Source organism: Euleptes europaea, chromosome 1, assembly GCF_029931775.1.
Source record: "Euleptes europaea isolate rEulEur1 chromosome 1, rEulEur1.hap1, whole genome shotgun sequence".
NCBI lineage: Eukaryota > Metazoa > Chordata > Lepidosauria > Squamata > Sphaerodactylidae > Euleptes > Euleptes europaea.
In genome coordinates this window covers 42,146,821-42,168,501 of record NC_079312.1, presented here as the reverse complement: position 1 = coordinate 42,168,501, position 21,681 = coordinate 42,146,821, and the positions used below count along the sequence as shown (strand labels likewise).

Below are 21,681 nucleotides of genomic sequence, written 5' to 3'. Positions count from 1 at the left end.
GCTCGATGAAATGGCTAATTTATTTTACCATATACATAAATAGCTAGCAGTTTTCAGTAGGACAAGCTAATGAAAATGATGCTATGAAATTGTCTACAGTATGAGGAGTGATGGAGTAAAGTTATTATTGGTTGAGTGCTAAGACGTTAGGGAACTGGCCATCGTGTCTTTGAACTTTTGAACCGCTAGTTGTTTGTGTGATTTATTGATTTTGATATCTCCCTGTGTTAAGTTGTTCTTTATTAATTCTCCCATGCATTTATTTATTTTATTGTGCACCGGCTACACAGGGAGAATAGTATACGATGTCTGAACTCTTTGAAAATTTGGGGGCTTAAAGAAAACTAAAGCCAAGTTTTAGCAGAATGCTTGTTTTCAAGTTCAGGCTTACGATAACATGGTGGAAAGGGAAAATAGAAGGGATATTATGGAATTGGGGGACTAATGGCTGGAATGTACAAATCCTTGCTGCGTTTTCCTGCCTCTCTACTCAGCCATATTGTCAACTTGATACTAAATTTGTTCCTTAATAACATGTGTCACCACCCTCTCCATCTCTTCTAGTCCTGGTCCATTGTATCTTCCTAGTGCCTGACACGTGGGGAATGTCACTGAACCCCTGACTCAGGTCCTTTTCCAGAGCGAGTCTGTTTTGTCTCTCATTTCTCTAGTGACTGATGCTAACTGGTAATGCTGCAAAGTACTTTAAATGGCATGAACTCTTGTCATATCTTCCTGGCAGGGAAGACCCCTGGCAACTCTCTCCCGTCTTACCACTGTTTCCATCCTCCCACCCTAAGCTGACTTTTAATATTTAGATTTAATACTGAACTTGCACCTCTAGATGCTAACCTCCTAGGCTGCAGTCTTGAGCCCCGTCCCACTGATTTCCTGGTACTTCAGGATTTCCAGGACTTAAGTGTGACTGGTGTCAGTAGAACATAACTCTCACATAACAAAGCATAGGTTTGCAGCCTTCTTGTAGGGGGAGTCTACTTTTTTATCAGAGCCTGGCAACTTCTTTTGTAAGTGATACTGAGGTTTCTAAATGTGTGTCTTTTGTACCATAGAATTGGGGGGGTGTTCTGTGGGGGAGGTACTTGATTGGCAGATGATTAGTGCTGCTTCTAATTAAATAATTTGACACCTGCCTTGAAAATGTTGAATAAAATGCTTTTAGCATGTAAAACTGCCAAACGTGCATGCACTTGCCCAACGTACTCTTCTAGTTAAAGATGAGGTTGTTCCAATGGTTATACTTGGACTTTGACTTGCTTCTAGCACTTCAGGGGGGGAAAGGGGGGTTTATTAACTACTATTAATGTTCATATCCTGCTAATAATTCTGCAGGAACTCTCCAAAATACTGGGTGTATGTCCTACTAATTACACTGGGATGACTGTTAAAGGTATGCTGAGAGCTTTTTTTAATCTCATCATCATCATCATCATCATCATCATTTTTTAAAACTTCCTTAAAATAGAAGTTTGGAAGCTGGAAATACTCCTTCCCCCTCCCTCTCTCTCCTCCCCCCTCTGTTTTCTTTAAAGAAGGCCTGTTCTAACTAGAAAACAAAACTAGTGGGAAAGGCTAAAAAACAGGGCTGACACCAACACCATGAGCTGAAAGGAAGAAAAAAAAATTCCCCATTTCATTGCAACTATGTTATTGTTTACTTTACCATACACATCCTAATATGGTTACCTCCCTGTCAAAGCAGCCGAGCCAGGGGCCCCCTCAGGGAGAAGCTTCTAACTGCTCCGCAGACAATAAGAAACAAACGGCACAACTCCACAAAAGGCTTCCCGGAAAATAAGTGTCAAGTAAATCTTAAAGAACTCTGCCTACTGACACGCAGCTTTCTCTGTATATGTAAACCAGCCCTGTGCCATGCTGCCTGAGCTGAGATGCGTTTGTTTGGAAATACAAGTCACTGTGAGCACTGAGTGGTGGTGGTGGTGGGGGGTTGTTTCTTTTTAATTAATTTTGAAGGCAGTGGAGGAATTCCTTGAAACATATCTTTACACGCGCCTTCCATCAGTAATGTGTGCCGTGGAGCCTTTTGCGAGGAGCGTTAAGGTAAGAATGCCGATTGAGCCTGGGACCTTTCAGTCAGGTTCAAATTTGATAAAGACGTTTGCTTTACAAAAGAAAAGAAAAGCAACCAAATAAGCGTGTGCTTCTTTTATATATTTCAGACCTTCTTCCAAAGCGAGATGTGTTATTTCTCTTGATTGTCATGCCTACATCCTTTAAAATGCCACTAGTTGTAGGAGACGCTGGTGTAGGAGAGGTGCACTCGGTCCTGTATAAACAGTGCCACAGATGCAAATGTGATGCTGCGACCAATTGTCAGCTAGACCAGTTTCTTTTTAGAGGCTTTTCTGTTGTTTTTCCCCCCTTCTTCATCTTCATCATCCTCTCTACTTGTGATTACTCTGAACACCCTTGGCTGTTCCAAAAAATCTTCACCCTGTCTTGAGGCTTGCCAGTTATTATCTGCAGGACCCAGAACAAAGGTAGGTTGTTAAACTCTGTGCTCCGGGGGAGGGACAAGTTATTTTTGGAGGATTGCCTTCCTACTGCATGACTGGCTGACCTAAAAGGAGGGGGGGAATCCTCCATAGAGCGTAGGGAAGAGCAAGCAGTTCACTCTAGCAGCTTTTTATTATTATTATTTTTCTAACGGTGGAGATTATTTTTATGCAGCTGAAAGAAACAGTGTTCTTTTAGATGAAAAAAGCTTCAGTAAATCAGTACTGTTAAAAATGGTAGTGCATATGTGTTCTGTTTCATTTGTAGGGCACTATGCAGTTGAGGAAGTAGGATTTTGTAAAACATATTTTCTTTGGGAGATGTGAAGTGTTGTTTTGTTGGGTTTTTTCTTTCTAAAAATCCCAGTCCTAAACTTTCTTAGGAATGAGTTAATAGGAATGTGAACTTTTTAGATGGTATGGCGCTGATCCCTTCTTGTTTTTTGTTTTTTGTTTGTATTCACTCAAATCAACAGGATTTTTGGGGGTTTTTTTGAAAAGGGAATTTTTTTCTCTTAGGTATGTGCAGAGTAAGGATCAAAGCAAAGAAATTCATCTCTCCCAAAAGGAAACCCATTCCTAATTGAGAAAATTACTAAATTCAAGTTATTTTTTTATTTGAAAAGTACAGTGGACATCATCATATACAAATTGAAGGGCAAATGAAGTCATGGGAATAGATGTTTAAGTTATGTGGAACTCAGCCTGCCAATAGAAACATGGAATGTGAGAATGTACAGTACACCTTTGCAAAGGTAAAACAAGCTGCTTCTTAAATACTTGGGTCATGATCCATCCAAGCTTAAGCAAAGTCCCATGCATTTTGACAGGAGGATTATTTTCACGCTTAAATCTTATCCACTTAAATCTGTGGATTTTGAAAAGAGCCACACTGTGACTATGTTGTGTCCCTGATGACTACTTTGGCTATTATTATTGTCATTGTTGTTGTTGTCATTGTCGTTATTTTCTTTTTAAATTATGATTACTTTGAATAAATCCCACTGGTCAACTCAGTAATTGGAGGTGTGTGTATGTACACTCAGACATATAAAAGTCATTATTTCTTGCACACTCTACCATCTTCTTTCCTCTTTTTATTTATTTTTCTATGGAGATACATTTAGAAATGTAGAAGCTCTTTTTAGATTAAAAAAGAAAGAAAGAAAAGTCAAACAACTGTGTTTAAAAAGATTCTTACACTCCACCCCCGCAATTTGGAAATGTTGTAGTTTAAAACAATCAACACAATGTATACCCAGCAGTTCTATATAATAATTTTTATCATCTGCAAAAATCTAGAAAGCCTATTTAAAGATAATATATATATTGGGAATAATTCTGTTTTTGGGGGGGACATAAAGGTGGGTAGTGGGAATTAGTAGCCTTTAATTAGACATGGAGAAATTCACATTTTACAGGGATTTATGTTAGAACATGGAATGGCGGGTGGCTTGTTTCCTCATTATGAATACTCTCTGCACATAATGAGGTTCATCATTAGTTGATGGAGTGAATTTGCCCTAGCTCTACCTTGAAAGGCACATAATTTACATACTACTTCAGAGCACAGGCTTTAATGGATTCCTCGATGAATAAAATGAAAAGCTACTTTCTTTAAATTTTTGAACACTGTTTTGATAATATCAATTTAATAAGACATTCAGCTTTGCCTGTTAAGTATTTTTGAAAGTGTATTCTCACTTTTGCAAGAAAATACATTTTTTAATGCTCAGAGCTGGACAGTGATAGTCCAATGACACAGTTGTAAACATAAAGAGGGGGAGGGGGTCTTTTACACGGCCAATTCCTTTGACATTGCTGCAGTACAATTGTGGCCCATATGTAGTTACAATGCTTTACTAAGCCCCCCTCCCCAGTTTATCATATTTGAACACTATGTACCATTCTTCTTGAGTAATTAAATTGTGTTTGGCATGAGCATGATTTTGCTACTGTACGTTTACTGTATGCATTTTAGTAATGATTGATCTACAGATACACATTACTGGCTGTCTTGCTGACAATGACAGAACCACTGGCCCCACCTCCCTACCTATTTTAATGAGGAGAGAACAGCAAAAAAAAACAAAAAAACAAAACCCAAACCCTCTTTATACAGTTCCATCTCCAAAATCGTCTGTAGAGATATGATTAGATGAGAGGAAATTGAATTGTCGGCTGCCTCTTATGTTATCTTGTCATCAACTTGCTGGAGTACTGGTATACAGGACAGAGTTATCGAGATACCCTTTCTCCCAACCCCCTCTTCCCCAGCCCAGAGCCCTTTAGCTGCTTTGTAGAAGATTTAAGCAGAACTACAGTAGCATGTGGAAAGTTTCTTAATCTTCTAGCATGTAGAGTAGCCTTGGGTGAGCAAGAAAACTCGCTCATTTTGAGAAGCCTTTTGGTAGTGGCATGCAGAATACCTGTGCATTGATACCTGAAGTTCAAGGTTAAAAGTGGAAAAGGATTTTGCTGCTGCCCTGTTGCCATAGAGGAGCGTAACTATAATGTATTCTGACTTATCTGATAGATTTATTTTGGTTATTTTAAAATAATGAGTTTATATCAACATTAACAGAATAATCTGTGCCATTATGTCTTTAGAGTTAAATATTATTTAAGGTAATTTTACTCAGCTGCAGACCTGTCTGCTGGAAAATCTTTTCTCTCTTCTAAAACATATATTTGTTTAGGGAGTTTTCATTGAAGTGTACATGACAATTACAGCTGTTCATTAACAAAATTGGGTATTTGTTTTAAACTTTAACCAATCACTTTGATATGCTAATTATGGTGTAATTTAATTTGAGCCCTGTAATGATGATGCCGTTATTATGGACATAAATGATGCAGTTAAACTGAGAGTAATCTCATTTGCATACTGTACATGCCAGTAAATTAAGCCCTTTCTTCGTCTGCCTCAGCTTTAATTTTCCACTTCTTTTCACACAGCGCCTTTTCAGCCTCTCTCTTATAAGCCCACTTTGTAATAGTCCTGATGACTGTTTGATGTGGAGAGTTGGTGCACCACAATAATGCAAGACACAAGATGTAACATTTAAAGGATTCATTATCTTACTGAGTGTTCCCTTAAGAAGCTAGGATTAACAGGAGATGGAAGTGTCTTTTCAGTGTTCAGTATTACAGGCCTCCCAATAAACAAACTACAGAGTCTTTTAGTACCCTCGCCATTTTTAAGAAAAGAACAGACCACGTACCCTTGTATACTGCTGGGTTGTAATCCTAGGATAGAACTATTGCTTATTCATCATCTACTGTAGCATCCACATACAGAACTGCGCAACAGACGAGTCGTCAAGTGCGCTATAGGGTTAGCAAGATACAAGGCAATCATTAAAATTTAAGCACATCAGCTTCAAAAAGCCAATTTGGCCTATACTAGGCGGGTATGCAAATCATAATTTTGCTCTCTGTTCTATTGTGTGTTCTGTTCTCCAATTTTGTTCTCTTTGGATCTTAACTGAATTAAATCTGAATATATTTTAAAGGATTTTAGTTTCATTTATATGTGGCCCTAATTTCAACATAGAATATTTCATGAACTGCAGTGCAATCCTGTGCAGAATTGCTCATGCCTAAGCCCATGGGAATCATTCTGATGCTTTAAATCATGCCATAGAAAAATGGTTTAAATATGACCCTAACAACGTACCATAGACAAAATATGTATTCTGAAATAAAGAGGTCTGATTAGCTGTATTTAGTTAGTTTTTGCTTACTGCTTTGGCAAGACTGTTACATCGCTAACTATCCATGAAAGGAAACACCATTTTTCCTTGGGGCACTTTTGTATGTCAAGAGAGACTTCCGTTGGCTAAAAATTATTATTAGGCCCTTGGAAATCTTGTCTCGAACAACATCCCATGACCCAAAATAGTTTGGACTGTTTTCCTATAAACATTCACATTAGTCATTTCCTGGGTGGATAGTATTAAAAAGGTTGAGCAATGCTACTCTGTTGCCTACCTCCTCCACCCTTTTAATGGTACATAGCAAACAAAAGGGAAGTTGTATGTTTGGTTTGCCAACTGTTGGTATTTAATGGATTCTTGTCTGCACATGAGCTCAATTTATGTGTCTCCCATATATATGTACCATGATGGTTCCTTGCACTTTTTTCACGTGAGTCCTAGTCTTCTGGAATTCTCACAGTGTCAACCTTCCGAATCAAAAGCAGTGGAATTCCCTTTGATCCCATAACTTCTCTCATAGGATAGTGGCATTTATCCTAGCTTTTTTGCACCTTTGGAACATGTGGCAACACATTTTCCCAGGTTTCTTTTCTTAGTACAATTGTGAATTTTGGGTAGATTTTTGTCTTGTTTTGTTTTAGTCATAATTTCAATAAATATATTGCCATTTTTCTCCAGGATGTGACGATGATTCCCTCCACACACTCAAATATGTGATAGAACTCACTGTCGAATTGCACATTACCACTTAGAATCAGAAAGCTCTAAAACAAAATAACCAACTAGGATAAATTTTAGACATTCTCAGGACTGACTAATATTGTCTCTGGTAAAATGTTTTCTCCCTGATATCATTTGGTTCAGTGAAACCTCTGTAGCAAGTGATTACATTGCCACTATTATCTAGATCAGGGGTGTTGAATTAATTTTTTATGAGGGCCGTATATGACATAAATGTCATTTGGTTGTGCCGGGCCATGCCTTGCCAGCCCAGATCGGGGCTGGAGGAGGTGGCTGCCTCAGCTGGCTCACAGGCCGGATAAGAGCTCTTAAAGGGCCTGATCCAGCTTGCAGGCCTTATGTTTGACACCCCTGAGCTAGATTATTCATTCGGTTGCCTTCAACCAATTGTTTATAACATTTATAAAGCCATCTGATGTTGTTATACTTAGAGGATATAGTGCAGTTTGAAAAAAACTGACATGTCATTCATATGTTCTCATCCTCAGTTTCCTGAGAATTACAACTGGTGGCAAGCCTACAGGCTGGATGCAAAAGAAAAGCTGCAGAAAGTATTATCTTTCCCTGCCTTCCTTTTCCCCAAGCAGCTCAACATTTGTCTCACAACTCAGGTTGGGAGAGCCTTGTAAACAAAATAAGCCACAGGATGACATGATGCAGTTATAAGGGGAAATTAAGTAAAATCACGTCTTCCTCCTCCTCCTGAGAAGACTTCCCGCTCTTAATTATGCATTTAACCACGATACTATACATCTTATTAATACTGCTCATTTATTTGTGACCTTCAAATCCTGCCCTTCTTCTAAAGCGCGCAGGATCAACATATTTGAGGCAATTTTTCCCTTCAATTGTGTAGAATGCTATGCCTCAATCAACTAGGGATGCTCACCCCACTGTGTGCATGTGGTTCATGCATACGCTTTTTCTAAATTGTGGCCATAGACAGTTGCTTACAACATTACGTTATTAAGGTATGGTAAAACTGGTGATTCACTACATAAACTCTCACAATGAAGTTATTGTTTGAAAGCTTAGAAGAAAGCTTCAGCAAACTGAGTTCCACTGGCCCCAGTGGTATTCTACAGGATCTGGTAGTCTCTCTCAAAGACAGAGGGTGAACATCTGTCATGCCCATCCAGCTAACATGAGAACAAAGCGCCCTCCAACAAGTAAATTTCTTGCTGTTTCTGGTAGGAAGTTCCTATCTGCCAATGGGTGAGATCGATTAGAACTTCCTTTTGATTGTGGTAGCTGATATGGTTCTCGCTATATATCTTTGAGGATGGAGGCTGCCATGGGACATATTCTGAAAGGGGTGGTCCAGCAAGCAGTGTGTGCTAGGAAGGAAGGAGAGGCCCCAGAAAGCCACCCTCAAGTCATTGCTTTAACCTATGGCTATTCTCCATTGCTTTAGAACTTTCTTCAAGAAATCTTGCATGGTGCCGACAATCTCTAATCCCATCACAAAACAATTCAGGTAAAATGACCTCAGCAAGGCTGCACTTGTTTTGGTGGGACTGTTTCAGTTTCAATGCTGTGCACTCAGAAACTAGGTTGAAAGCTATGTACAGGTTGAGTATCCCTTATCCTGACTGCTTGTATAAGGGATATTCAACCTGTATTCGGATCTTTCTGTACTTTGGAATATTTTGAAATTCCCGCATATACATAATGAGATATCTTGGGGATGGGACCCAAGTCTAAACACGGAATTCATGTACCGTATATACTCGAGTATAAGCCAAGTTTTTTAGCCATGATTTTTGGCTTAAAAAACTCACCTTGGCTTATACTCGGGTCAATACGGTAATTCGCCTGCCGGGCCCCTTCCCAGCGTGCTCCCGCCGGCCAGCTGATGGGCGGGCTGTCCCACCTTTTCCCCCCCACCCCACCTGATCGCGCCTTCTGCGTGGCTGCGGCGGTTTTGTGCGATCGTCGCGCCTTTTGCGCGATAGCGCCTTCTGCGCAGCGGCAGCGGTTTCTTCACCCCCACCCTACCCCACCCCGCCTTCTGCTGGGCGGCGGCGGTTTCTTCCCCCCACCTCCCCCCACCCCTCACCTCACCCGGGCCGGTCCTCCCGCTTGCCAGCTGACCCTGCGGGGCCTCCTGCGCGCAGGGAGAGGGCCGCCGCCGCCTGCCTGCGCGCCTAGAGCCTGGTCAGGTAAGCCTGCGGGGGTGTGTGTGTGTGCATTTCCCCCTCGGCTTATATGTGGGTGCCTAATTTTCCCCATTTTTGGGGTGAAATTAGGCACCTCAGCTTATACTCGGGTCGGCTTATACCCGAATATATACGGTATGCTTTATATATACTTTATATACATAGCCTGAATGTAATTTTATTCAATATTTTTAAAATAGTTTTGTGTACATTGAACCATCATTGGCACTGCTGAGGGCTTGTGAGTAATGCCTGCATGCCGGCTCAAAAGGTCCGGTTTTTGGATCAATCCGGATATCGGATGTCCGGATAAGGGATACTCAACTTGTACAATGTCTGTACCAGAAGCAAACATTAATGAAAAACAACAACAGACCTTGCAAGTGAGTAGGAATAGACTTTTTTGTAAATGACAGGTGGAGATAAGTGAAACTCACACACCAAAATAACTTTACAGAAGTTCAGTTGGAAAAAGAAAAGCATGGCTCTAGAAATTTAGCAGAAATAAATTATCACTGCCACTTTAGTTGTAGGATGAGCTGGATGGTAATTTATTCTTATTTTTTAAACTACAGGATTCCATGTCAAGTGATCAACTACATGTGATACGATGGCACAATTATTACTACTATTTATGATGGGAAAGTCTAAGAGAAGTGTTTTTATGTCTGTACGTGAATATTCAGTGTAGAAGTTTTAAAATCTTCTAACAGGCTTTATAAGAGAGGGTTGGTGATACCAAAGAAATCAACTTTAGCTCATGAATCAATTTCAGGTCATGTTAGCCTTGTAAATGCTGTAACTGATGTAGAACTGCCTTAAATTGTATTTACTAATGCTGTCTGACTGAGTTTTTTGTAATTCCCCTTGAGTCTCAGCAAGAAATGGGGACTACAAATGAAGTAAATAAATATATAAAACCAAATAAGAGAAGTAATTTGAAACTCCTGTATAAAATAGAAGAGAAAAACTTTGGCATTTGTAGATTATAAATGGTGTTGTTGTTTTTTTGCGTCACATATCTACAGATTAGCTAATTTTATTTATTCACTGGCATCAAATCCCCATCATAACGAAGTGTGGATAGACTTTTAGTACAACTTGTTCCTCTGTTAATACAAATTTCTTACATTGGTTTAGATGCTAGTGGAAGAGCAGATTCCTCCCAATGCAGAACCCCATTTGGCACCCCATGTTCTTATTGATAGTCCCCTGAGCTCAGGAACGCTATTTTGGGGTACACAATGGACTGTAGCAGGAAGGAAGAGATCCATTCTGCAAATGCAGCTCCACTCATCCTCCTTTAAGTCCACCCCACTGTATTTATAATCTAAACTCTGGCTGGCCCGTTCAAGCCATGGTTACTAAAACTGACAGAGGGAACAGTGTTCTCTGGCTCTCCTGTTCTGCAATACAAGGACCTCTAGATTAAGCTATACTCCCATTTACTTGTTGGCTCAGTAGACAGAAATAAAATCACACCAGTGTACCAGAGAGATTGTTTTGAGGTGGGACATGCCTTTGTGTATTAGCACACACTGTAGCAGCAGGACCTCATGCTTGGCACTTGACTTCTTATACACTTGCAGTAAAGGTTGTCTACCACTGCATCTCTGATCCCGAAAAAGTACATTATTTCTAAATTCTGTTTTTGGTTATATAATATGATATAGCATTCTCAAAAACAATTCTGGGGGAAATCACCATGTTCTCGGAGATACAGGCCTTAGCACTCTCTGCCCAAAGAAGAAGAGTTGGTTTTTATATGCTGACTTTTTCTCTACTACTTAAGGACGAATCAAACTGACTTACCATCGCCGTCCCTTCCTCTCCCCACAACAGACACCCTGTGTGGTAGGTGGGGCTGAGAGAGCTGTTACTAGCCCAAGGTCATTCAGCTGGCTTCATGTGTAGGAGTGGGGAAACCAACCTGGTTCACCAGATTAGCCTCCACCGCTCATGTGGAGGAGTGGGGAAGCAAACCTGGTCTCCCAGATTCCAATGAGTGATGAACTTTGTATTTTCCTGTACGTTAGATGCTCAGTTTTTCTATTCATCTTCATCTGGAGCTTCACATCCTTGCCATCTCTCATTGCTCAACGTGTGTTGCCATGGCTGGGAGGGTATCAGACTGATCTGTGCTATCTTCCCCCTCCGTCACATCATTATTTACTTGTCATATTTATGTATTAATGTACAAGATGTATATCCTGCTTCTCTATATAAAATATCTGTAAGGTTCTTACAACAATGAATAACACTAAAGCATAACATAAAATAACAATAAAACAGAAGCAAAATATAGAAATTATGGATTTAAAACATCATAAAAATTAGGTTAAAAATTACAAATAGGAAAATTTAAAGTGGTGTGGTTTTAGATGGATGAAAGCTGTCTCCTTATCACGTGTAAAGTTAGGATGGGCTCTCCAGTAGAAGAGTAGCAATCAAGCTTCCATAAATACTACTTCCTAAAGAGTCAGCTTCTCTTTACGTTACGTGATCCTGTACCCATAGCTAGTCATCATGAATACCTGTTATCTTCAGGATCAGAGGAGCATGCCTATTATATTAGATGCCGTGCAGAACAATGCTGCTACAGTCGTCTTGCTTGTGGGCTTCCAAGAGGCACTTGGTTGGCCACTGTGTGAACAGGCTGCTGGACTTGATGGGCCTTGGTCTGATCCAGCAGGGCTTTTCTTAAGTTCTTAACTGAGCTTTAAATGAATTTTTTCAATACCATTTCTGTTCCATAAAAAAGGAAGAGGGAAGAAACACTGCTATAGAACACTAGCAAATTTTAGCAATGTCCATATTGCATGCATAAGGCCTTGACTGCATCACTACAGGCAGCCGTTTTTCAAAGAGAATGCTTGCAAGAGTCATTCTGTAATTAAAAATTGTTCTCTGTGCTTTTACCTACTGATGAAGCTGTGATGAGGCCCATTTTTCTGCTCAATTGGAGGAAATTAATTCAGTTTACAGAAATATATCTGGGGGAAAAAAAGGGAATTTCTTTCTGTATCAGGCCCTTATTATAACCACCTTCAGGTGATGATACCAGACTGCTAAGAGAAGGTACGCAGTTCCTGTTCTATCCAGGCTGGGAATCTGTGGGATACAAAGAAAGGCCTGGAGGGGATTCTGTTTCACTGGGTTTCTTCTAGCAGCAGAAGTAGTTAGCAGCTTCTAGATTATATGTTCAGGTAGCAGAGTCACTTCAGGCTCTACATGACCAGTGAGAGCCCCCAGGGAAGGCAGATGCTAAGCTGATAGAATTCAATCCAGTGCTTAAATTTCTTTTGCTACTGCCATCCCTCCAAGCAGGACTTAAGAAATATATTCCTCAAGTGATGTTGGCTTTGAGCAATGCCTAGTTGTGCCATTTTTATGGCCATTGATGGTGTTCTCTGTCTCCTGAAGACCAAATACTTTGGGGGGTGGGGTGGCGGAGAACCACTTTGGACTTTTTGCTTATAAATCGGAGCTTTTCCTTCCAAGTGTGGACTGGTAACATCCTACTAACTCTGAATTCTCCATTATACTTTAATGTGTCAGTCTTTGGGGCTTGAAGAATAGTGGGGGCTAAGTTTTGGTTGGAGGAGTTGTTGTCAAAGATGCCCAGGGGTGCGATACAGATGTCTGACCCATAACTGACCCATTATAATACTTAAATAATGGCATAATAAAATAGTGCCATGCAAAACTATCTTCTTGTCCATCTCTTCAGCAGCCCCTTTAGATGTTGTCAGAACTGCCACACTGTCACCGAAACAAGGAAACACATACTTCAGTCCTTAGCCAGTGAAGGTGTGCCATTGAGTTTAACTGGGTCATTTTAGTGATGTCAGTTATTTATCTGTTTATTTACTACTTTTATACCTTGCATTTCTCTCCAGTGGGGGCTCAAGGCAGCTGACATCATTTTCCTCTCTTCCATTTTAACCTCACAACAACCCTATGAGGTTGGTTAGGATGACAGTGTGTGTGGCCTAGGGTCCCAGCGGAGTAGGGATTTGAATCTGGGTCTCCCAGATCCTAATTTGACTACACTTTACTGGCTCTCAAACCCAGTTTGTGTGTATGAAGGACAGCCTTTGTAAACAGTGGAAATGTTAGTGCTAACACGTATGTTTCATTTTAAAATTTTGTTTATTTATTGAAATATTTGTTCCCTGCCTTTCTTTTGAGCTCAAGGAGGCTTCATTTTTTTTCTCATAAGTTAGTGGCATTTTCCCTGAGTTCCTTATAGGATCTGTGTTGTTAGTACCTTATCTAGTAGATCTCTCATATAGGGATTCTCGAGTCAGTAAGCTTTGTTACCTGCAGGATATGTGGTGTGTGCCCAAAGGCATTTATAGCTTACCCAACTATAATTGGCTTTTGGCACTGGAGTTCTATTCTGGGAAATTTGTAGTTGCAAAAATGTGTGGTAGAAGTGCTGGCTTTTTTAAAACCTGATGATTGTGTAGAATCAAATGGCTTGACTAATGATACTCTGAGTCATGGAGGACATAGAAATCAAATGGGCACTTCCAGTGTGGATGCTTCAAAGTGCTTTAAACAAAGAATTCTAGTACTGAATTTTTAAACCATGCTTGGTAATTCCCCCAAAACCAAATATAAAATAAGGCACTCCTACACATGAAGCCGCCCTGACCTGGATAACCTAGGCTAGCCTGATCTCGTCAGATCTCAGAAGCTAAGCAGGGTCAGCCCTACACACGAAGCCAGCTGGGTGACCTTGGGCTAGTCACAGTTCTATTAAGAACTCTCTGAGCCCCACAGGATGTCTGTTGTAGGAGGGGAAGGGAAAGTGATTGTAAGCCTGTTTGATTCTACCTTAAGTAGTAGAGAAAGTCAGCATATAACAACCAGCTCTTCTTCTTCTTCTTCTTTTCCTCCTCCTCCTCCTCCTCTTTTTAAAGATTGGGGATTTTTTTTGTACCTATCATCAAAATAGTTTATTATTGCAAGTTTACCTTAACAGTATGAGATGGCACTCAAGTATTATCCATTCATTCATTCGATTTACAGGCTGCTCTTTCTTGTCTGAAGCAAGGCTCAGAGCGGCTAACTACACTCTAAAACAATTTAAAAACTATTCATGTTACATAAAAATTTACAATAAAAACTGGGTGCCTTAAAATGTCAATAAACATCATTACTATAGCAACCATAACAACTTCAACCATTTGTGGGCATATAGTGGAGAGAGCAGGAGAGGAGAGGCCAGCTAGATGGAATACCGAAAGAAATGCCATCACTGTGCTCAACCATTATGCAAGAGGCTGCATTGATTGCTTGGGTGCATATTTTCTTGGTAAATGTTTTATGCATCACATGGGTTGGTGGCCCTTCATTGACAACAAGACATATTGCATGGGAAGCTGCAATGAGGAGGTGAATGCAGGCAAAATTGCACCTCTCTTCTTTCAGGGAAGCTGCGTTGGAAAAAGGAGAACACCTTTGCCTGGTTCCCCCTTTTCATTGCAGCCCTACTTGCTTTGTGGCTTTTTATCCATGGATACCCCCTGATACTTTTTCAAAGGGCCTAGGGGCTTTTGTGGGAAGGTGATCTTCTTAATTCGCAGGCCAAATACCTCTATACTTTGTTATTGTCAACTTTAGATTTCACAAACAACAATTATTAGAAAACTAGTTTAGCAGCTAGTTTAGGGCCGCTTGTCAGAACATTTTCAAAAGTCTAATGGGTAATGATTAACAGACTCCACTCAGATTGATTTGAAATCTGTTCAGTAATTTCAAACTCAAAAATAATTTGGTTCTTGTAGGTTATCAGGTCTGTGTAACCGTGGTCTTGGTATTTTCTTTCCTGACGTTTCGCCCGCAGCTGTGGCAGGCATCTTCAGAAAAATAACACTGAAGGACAGTGTGTCCTTCAGTGTTACTCCTCTGAAGATGCCTGCCACAGCTGCAGGCGAAACGTCAGGAAAGAAAATACCAAGGCCACGGTTACACAGCCCGGATAACCTACAAGAACAAATGAACTCTGACCGTGAAAGTCTTCGACAATATTTCAAAAAGAATTCTCTGGAAAATTTATAACCTTTTCTAGAAACCTCTCCTAGCTCACAGAGTTCTCCCTTATCATATTGCTTTATTATTTTCAGCTGTGTCTGAGCATTAGAAGCTGGACAGATTCATATACAAAATAAATAATTACAAAATTTGACAGGTTGATTAATTCTTTGTTTTAATGGTATATTTATACCACAACATCCTTATTTGGATAACGAAAGATACACAAGTGTCTTCTCATCCCATCACATTTTTCTACTACTTTTTGTAGGTACAGAGTTTGCACCCATAAATAACATCGGCAGAATTATTTTTGAACAAGCACTTTTCACTGAATTTCTTATGTTTGTACTCACAATAATGGGTTCCTCCTCAAATTCCTCTTCAAATTTCCCCCTTCCCCAACCATATCTTCTCCTTGGATGCTCAAAACACAAAATGTGATGTGGTTCATTATACTTTTGGGTCCCAGGGGGAAAGGGGCAGCTTGGAAAGGAAAATGGCTGATGGGAAAAGGGTTAAGCTACCGTTCCCTTTCCCTTAACTCAAATCATCTCTCCCTGAAGATACAAAAGGATAAATTACAAAAAGATAAAATAGTTTTTGTTTTTGCAATGTGTAGTTTCCCCCTGTTAAAACATCAGAAGCAACTCTTGTTTTTCTTTAATTGAAAGCTTGGAAGCATGAGGGAAAGTAGAGGAGAGTATATTCTTTGAATCACAAATTTGGTGGGAGAGCTGTAATCAAATAAAGAAAAGCCACATAGTGAACTGTCTAATTAAACCCTATTAGTAAAAAGTTTGTTGTATATCCTACTTACACCTCATCTCAGACCCAGTTCTTATCATATCAGTGTAATATGGTAACTGCTTAAAAACACTTTTTTGTGATTGGATTTCACACTGACTGGTAATAAAGCCAAGCTGATCACATGCATTGTCCTAATCATATTGTTATTTAGAACAAAACTTTTGGGGGTGGGGTGGGAGTGTAGCTAGCTTTTAGGCAAAAAATGAAATATATGCTATACTTGCTTTCTAAACTTGTTTTACCGTTTTACGAATATAATACACATCATTCATAATCCTCCCCATGTAACATTGTACTGTGCAGCATATTTATAAATTTAAAAGAATAAATGCTTTCAATCTGTTCAAACAAAGTTGCAAATGTACCTACAACTTGACCGAGTGCTGCAGACTGCTGTATCCTGTGCTATCTAAGCGCACATTTCACTTCTGTCTTCTGAGCCACAGGGGAAAAGGTGGAAGTTGAAAAAGGAAACTAAAAATGTCGCAGTGTACAAAGGAAGGGGTTTATTTGGACTCTGAAACATTTTCCGTATAGATCTAGTTTTAAGGACTATCAGTAGGATCATATATTGAACCTGTACTTAAGAACACTGGTTGGATGCAGTGGAAGAGGTCCTAGAAGGACTTGGTAAAAGAAACCTTTCCTCAAGCAGCTTGCCCTTTGTCTCTTCTCTGAGAATCAGGAGAACCTTGCCAACAAAATAGACCACAAGATGGGGCACCAGAGCAACAAAGGGGAATTGGGTATAACAACCTCCTTTTTCCTCTTCTGCTAGTGGTTCGTGGCAGTGGATATGTGTGTGGGGGGGTGATTATACCTGATTGCCCTGCTTCACTGCAGCACGAAGTCCAGCCCTGCTTCACTGCTGCACGAAGTCCAGTGGTGCATTTTGTTTGTGAGGCTGTCTCGAGTTAAAATCCCCACTCCGACATGACATGATGCTCATGACCTTTGGCCAATCATTCATTTTCATCCTAAGATGTTTCACACGGTTGATGTGATGATAAAATGGAGAAAGGGAGAACCATGAACACTGCTTACGTTTCGTAGGAAAGGCCAGGTTAAAAATGGTGGAAGGTTATCTTGTACTCACAATGGCTTGAACCAGACAATTCTGTTGGGGTAGCTGTGTTAGCCTATTGTAGCAAAATAGAACCCTAGTTGCACCTTAAAGAATAACAGCATTTATTTCACCGTGATTTTTTGTGAGTTAGAGCTCACTTCTTCAACTGCATATTGGAAGGAAATAATATTTAACATTTTTATAAAGAAAGTTACAGAAGGGGAGGGGAAGCTGGGCCAATAAGAGGCTTGGTGTGAATCCATTCATAAATGTTTCGGGTGTGATTCTCTGTATAAGGGGCAGGAAGGGATTAGGTTGTTACACCTAATGGATGATGAGAGAAGTCAGAGATCAGTGATGTGGGGCAGGGGATTTTCCACAGAAAATGTTCCACAGAAAATGTTCCAATTACATATTTTTCCATGGAAAAATTTCTACCCTGCATGTGTGATCGTGGTCTATTGACAGTTGTCAGGAGGTTGTGCTGCAAATCAATCATGTTAGATGGGCTAAATGTGGGGCAAATCCCCGTGCTTTTATAAGGTCCAGACTTGTACATGACACATTTGCCTTCTTTTGCTAAAATTATTTAGTTGTTTTTGATCTTATTTAAATATTTAAATTATTTATTTAAATTTGAATGGGAAGAATGCCCAGAATGTTTTGATTTAATGAAACTTAACTAACATTACTTGGTGGAGTGGCTGGCACTCAGACAATCATACTAACCATAGTTGGTTTAATTATACTGTAGTTTTGTGTTCTACTTGAACTGAACCTGTGTCTCATACTAACTGAGGACAAAATAAATGTGATTTAAGCAAACATACAACACTGCTGTCATGGAATGCAAATAAACAAAAGTGCAATGAAGCAGGAACAGCTAATCAAGGAAGAAGCAGTCTGAAGCTCAAGAAAACCAACCACCATCACCAAATCTATTAATTATTTTAACTGGGGTTTGTTTGTGAAACCAGGATTCAGCACACACACAACCATTCAAATGCTGTTTTGTAACAACAAACACTTATTTCATTTCCTTCTCCCTGTAATTTGGGACGCTATTGCTAGAGAACCAGCCAGGGTTAAGCCAGATTAAGCATTCAGGCAGCACACCAAAACGTCACAATCATAGAGATCACAGTAAACCACTAACTGGTTAATGAACCACCTTGAGATCCTGGTAAGATGGAACCTAACTAGTGACAGTTAGTAGAGTGTCCTGCGCTCTGACAATCACACTAACCATAATTAGTTTAATTAAACCATGGTTTTGTGTGACATTTGACCTGAGCCTGTGTGCTATACTAAACGTGGACAAAATTAATCTCATTTAAACAATTAACATGTCCTTGAAAATATGTTGAATATGTCTACAGTAGGCATAGCAATTATGATGTATTGCTATAGGGTGCATAAATACATACTTCACCCAATTAATTTTAAACTCATGGGAGGTTTTGCCTTGGATTTGCCACTCTAGATGCACATTCCCCCCAGCCAAATTCTCAAAACTCAACAATAAGCCCCCATGCAGAGTTTTGAGAATCTGGCTGGGGAAAATGTGCATCTAGAAAGTGGCAAATCCAAGGCAAAACCTCCCATAGTTTCTATGGGACCCAGGGAGACCCAGGGACACGGGCGGGTGGGTCTTTAAAAAGATCTCTGCTCCAAAGCCTGGAAGCTCGGATCTTTTTAAAGAGCCACCTGCCCATGTCCCTGGGTCTCCCAGGGAGGCGGCTGGGTGGGTCTTTAAAAAGATCCCTGCTCCCAAGCCTGGAAGCGCAGATCTTTTTAAAGACCCACCCGCCCATGTACCTGGGTCTCCCAGGGAGGCGGCTGGGTGGGTCTTTAAAAAGATCCCCGCTCCCAAGCCTGGAAGCGCAGATCTTTTAAAAGAGCCACCTGCCCATGTCCCTGGGTCTCCCAGGGAGGCAGCTGGGTGGCTCTTTAAAAAGATCCCCGCTCTGTGGGTCTTTAAAAAGATCCACGCTTCCAGGCTTGGGAGTGGGGATTTATTTAAAGACCCACCCAGCCGCCCCCAGGAGAGTGGAAGGACGGAGAAGGGAAGGCAATCCTGGCCCCAACCGGTGCCAGAAGCCCCCGGGAGAGTGGGGGGGCGGGGAAGGGAAGGCGATCCTGGCCCCTGCCGGAGCCAGGAGCCCCCAGGAGAGTGGGGGGCGGGGAAGGGAAGGCGATCCTGGCCCCTGCCGGAGCCAGGAGCCCCCAGGAGAGTGGGGGGGCGGGGAAGGGAAGGTGATCCTGGCCCCTGCCGGAGCCAGGAGCCCCGGGAGAGTGGGGGTGGTGGTGGCGGGGGCGGAGGGAGGCTGCCGGGTGGATCTTCAAAAAGACCTGCGCTGCCTGGCTTAGCAGCACGGATCTTTTTAAAGATCGACCCAGCTTCCTCCCCCTGACTTCCCAAGGAGCTGTTTCGTTTTTTAGGAAGGCGGAAAACTGCCAAATCTGCCAAATCAGGCAGAATCAGGCTGAATTGCCAAATCGGCCTGATTCTGATATGGTGGTTTCCCGCCTTTTTTTGTTTGTTTGTTTGGCTGCTCCCGAACCAAAAAACAGCCGAATCAGGCAAAATTCGGCTGTTTTTTGGTTCGAGAACACCCGAATCAACAGCCCTAATAAACACTACATACAATGAGGGGATGAGGGATTCATCCCAATGTGTGTGTCCACATAACTCAATGTGAGAAGTTTCACAACTAAACTACATAAAAGATGGAGCTGCAACCCAATCATATTGGATAAAGACCTGCAAGTAAGCACTGAATATTGTATCTGTGCGGGGGGGGGGGGGACAGTTTAGATGTGATTAGAATCTCAAAATGATTCATACCCAGATTGAAGCACAGCAGTGGGAAACATTCTTACATTTGAGTTTTCTAATAAATATACAGGTCACAACTTCATTAATACCCTGCATGATTAAATTCAGTAACATATTATGAGAGAATCAACCCAGGCTACAGCTGTTTATATCCCTTGTTTGTGGCTATGTTAATTCCCACAACCAAATGCCAGTTGTGACCATAAAACCAGAATCCTGGGGGCAAGAATGGGTCAACTGGTTGGCATTCTTACAGCATTATGTCATGCCAAGCCCCAGTTCATACAAGCACTATTATAGGCCTACACTGTCCTCATCAGAAAAAGCTCCCTGCACTCTCTCCCCATCCTATACTTCACCTCAGACCTTAGTTATTGTGTACTAATGTTTACAAATGTGGCTTCTTCTGAAAATTGCTTTCCTATGATCAGTGATCAGGCACCAAGTTTATTCAGTGATATGAACTAGTAGTAATTACTGATGTTACCTAGACTGAGGCCAAAGTAGAAGATACAGGTGTTACTGGGGACGCTGGTATCTTCTAGTTTGGCCCTGAGTTCTTCCTTCCCGTGCCAGTATGACATCTCTTTGGGGCCACTGGTTTTGACTAAAAATTGAGATATGAGGCCTCAGGGAGACGATGAAAACACTGGAGGGCAAATTCAGGGTTTTTCCACCTCCACCCCCCATGAGAACTTTTTCCCCCACAACTTTTCCAACAGAAAGAGTGGGGCATCTAAGGAATGTTGAAAAAGTGTCTCTTTTGAAATACGTTTCCCTTTTGGAATGAGTGAAGTGCTTCATGATGCAAAGGTTTTATTCATTCAAAATGTTTTCCAAGAACTGTATTCTCCCAAATGGGGAACCCAAAGTGTCTTAAAACATCATTCTTGCCACCTAAGTTTCATTCTTACAGCAACCCTGGAGGTGGGTTGAACACATGAACACATGAAGCTTCCTTATACTGAATCAGACCCTGGGTCTATCAACGTCAGTACTGTCTACTCAGACCGGCAGCAGCTCTCCAGGGTCTCAGGCAGAGGACTTTCACATCACCTACTTGCCTAGTCCCTTTAACTGGAGATGCTGGGGATTGAACCTGGGACCTTCTGCATGCCAAGCAGATGCTCTACCCCTGAGCCACAGCCCCTAGGTTGAGAAGAAATGACTGGCTCATGGAAACCCTCCAAGATTCCATGACAGAGTGGGGATTTGAACCTGGGTCTCCGAGACTCCAGTCTGACACTCTAACCACTGCACATAATGCATTCATGCTTCTTTGAGCATGATGTATTTATTGTACTTATAGCACACTTTTCAACAAGCTTCGTTCTCAAAGTAATTTATCATATTACTGAAACGTGAAATGTGGCTTGATTAGCGGTTTCCTAAATGTGTTCTAGGACATGTGAGGATTCCTTAGAATGTTAACGGGGGTCCTAAACAATCAGTCAGCTTGGACACCATTACTGATCTTTTTTCTGCAATTCTGAGAGTGAGCGTGGTGTATTGGTTAAGAGTGGTGGACTCTAATCTGGAGAAACGGGTTTGATTCCCCACTCCTCCACATGGGCAGCAGACTGTAATCTGGTGAACCGGGTTTGTTTCCCCACTCCCCCACATGAAGACTGCTGGGTGACCTTAGGCTAGTCACAGTTCTCTCAGATCTCTCTTAGCCCCACTGACCTCACAAGGTGCCTGTTGTGGGGGGTGGGAAGGAAGGCAATTGTAAGCCACATTGAGACTCCTTCAAGGTAGAGAAAAGTGGGGT

General features: G+C 41.2%; 1 protein-coding gene across 6 annotated transcripts in view; it reads left to right on the top strand.

Annotated features, from left to right (window-relative positions):
- The window catches only part of FOXP1 (forkhead box P1), a 564,105-nt gene that overhangs the window by 216,479 nt on the left and 325,945 nt on the right, over positions 1-21,681 (top strand). The window contains exon 1 of one of the 6 annotated variants that reach the window (XM_056853040.1): positions 1,961-2,079. The exons of the other annotated variants lie outside the window; for them this stretch is intronic. The gene's annotated coding sequence lies outside the window, so the exon portion shown is untranslated. Of the gene's footprint in view, positions 1-1,960; positions 2,080-21,681 lie in introns of those variants that run through there. 6 annotated transcript variants of the gene reach the window in all.